General features: G+C 49.6%; 1 pseudogene; it reads left to right on the plus strand.

Moving 5' to 3' along the window:
- The first annotated feature begins 246 nt into the window (after nt 1-246).
- LOC137360506 (protein FAM110B-like) lies at nt 247-1,677 on the plus strand (annotated as a pseudogene).
- Nucleotides 1,678-2,216: the final 539 nt, after the last annotated feature.

Below are 2,216 nucleotides of genomic sequence, written 5' to 3' on the forward strand. Positions count from 1 at the left end.
CTGTTTAGCTGCATAAGCCTTGAAGCTTTTTCCTACATTTAAATTAAATTAATATTGTCCGTTAGTCGTCCATGGAGACATCTATTTATTCATGGGATGAGAGTCGCTGGTTAGGCCAGCATTTGTTGCCCATCCCGATTGCCTGAGAAGGTGACAGTCAGCGTGGTGCTTTGTAGAGTCTGGCTCTCCCGCCCTGCTCATTTCCCTGAGTTACTGGCAATTAAAGCCTGAGTTTATACTTCTAATTTTCCTACATTTCATTCTAGAAGTGACCCAGCGACTTCACAAGATACCGTGGGCAAGGAGCAAACTGCTTGGCTGCTTCAGTCAGTCAGTGGACAGCAAGTCTGTTGCCAGCATGAAGTTCATGTGCTAACAGGCCTCCTTCCAGTAATAGTGAGGCTCTTGTCCACACACACACACACACACCCGACAGTGGAAAATGCTGAACCAGATCGGTGATTCAGTCACCGTCAGCTCCGGCAGCCCTCTCCGAATCCTGAACAGAGGGCCTGAGTACTTTCAGAAGCAGGTGCGGAGTGGGCCTCTCATCCTGAGTGCGGTGGAGCGGCTGGAAGCTGATAAAGTGAAGTATGTGAAGAGCCAGCAAGTGGTGGGTACCCGGCAGGAGCCAGTGAGGCCGGGCAGACGAGCCGTCATGCACAATCACAGCAGCCCCAGGAAACCTGTCGGCGCTGGAGGGGCCTGCAAGGTGCAGAGAGGAGCCCCAGACCTGGAGATTCTGAGCAAGCTGATCAGAGGCTGCGATCTTCCGAGTCCAGCCGGGAAAGGGCCGTGTCCCAGCTTAGGACGTCAGCAAAGCAATAGCGACCCAGGGCGAGGGAGCAGTGATCTGAAACCTGGCTCCTCAGTGCCAGCCCACCGTGGGGTGGTGAAGAGGGTGGACGTGAGGCCGAGCGTATGCAGACGTGTCCGGAGGTGGCCAGCTCCCTCTCCGGCCAAATCGCAGCTTTCCCCGAGGAAAGGTGCCCGAGCTGACCCTACAGCCTGAGCCATCACTGAACCACTCAGTGTCTGAGCTCAGTGACCGATGCTGCCAAGCCCAGGCTGAGCTGGAGCGATTCTTCAACTACTGTGGCCTGGAACCAGAGGACCTGGAATCCATTAGAATGGAGCAGGTGGCTCGGCCTAGCTCAGATATCCTGTCCCTCAAATTACAGAGCGTCAGCACCTGCAGCTCACAGCCCAGCAACCCAACAGGGGAGGGGACCGGAAAGGCCATTGCATACGGGATCTCCATTATTGAACGCAATGCCAGGATTATTAAATGGCTGTACAGCTGCAGAGAAGCACAGGCCTGAAGAGTCAGTTGCCTGTGTGAGGAGGTGGTGCTGCTGCTGCTGGGCGTTTGGGCCTCCCCCTCGTTTGTGTAACCAATCGGACATCTGAAATTAACATTTACTGACTCTTTATAGACTACTTTTTGTTTTGAAGGGTACAGAATTATTGCAACTGAAATGAAATTCATTGAGTAGTTGTTTGTGGTAGTTTGCGAATTACTGGTGTACAGTAAACACCGTGACATTGCTGACTGAGTCTGAGTGTACACTGTTTTATAACTGTGTAGAATTATGCTGCTGCCACTTTAGAATGTGTTTTTATTACGCAAAATGTTTAGAGATTCACAACTCTTCAGTTTTCTGTGAAAATAAATCTTTGGCTTGATTATTATCGATACCTGTGTTCTTCAATTATTAATCTTCACATTTTAAAACCCAGGATGCTCAGCGAAATAGCAGAGATTGCAATGTTATATATTACACAGTGAGAGACATGGTAGATTGAGTGTTAGCCCATGTGACACGAGAAGTGACCTACCTCCGAAGAGCAGATTGGTTGCCCCATCTTCCCACCTCCGTTAAAACCACGAGGTGAGCAGATACTCGACACTTAAACATCCGACACGACCCAAATCCATCTGTTTTTAGGGGTTAAAATTAACCCCACTGCATCCAATTCTGGGCACCACACCTTAGGGAGGATGTGAAGCCTTGGGGCGAGTGCAGAGTCCAGGATTGAGTTGTGTGGAGAGACTGGAGAAGCTGGGATTGTTCTAGTTAAGAGTTCTGAGAGAGTAAATAAAAGCAGAAACTGTTTCCAACTTTCCAAAAGGGGAATTGGATAAATCTTTGAAAAGGAACAATTTCCCGGTCTATGTGGAAGGGGCAGGGATGAGAGACTAATTAGGTAGCTTT

This window comes from Heterodontus francisci, unplaced genomic scaffold (genome assembly GCF_036365525.1).
Source record: "Heterodontus francisci isolate sHetFra1 unplaced genomic scaffold, sHetFra1.hap1 HAP1_SCAFFOLD_726, whole genome shotgun sequence".
NCBI lineage: Eukaryota > Metazoa > Chordata > Chondrichthyes > Heterodontiformes > Heterodontidae > Heterodontus > Heterodontus francisci.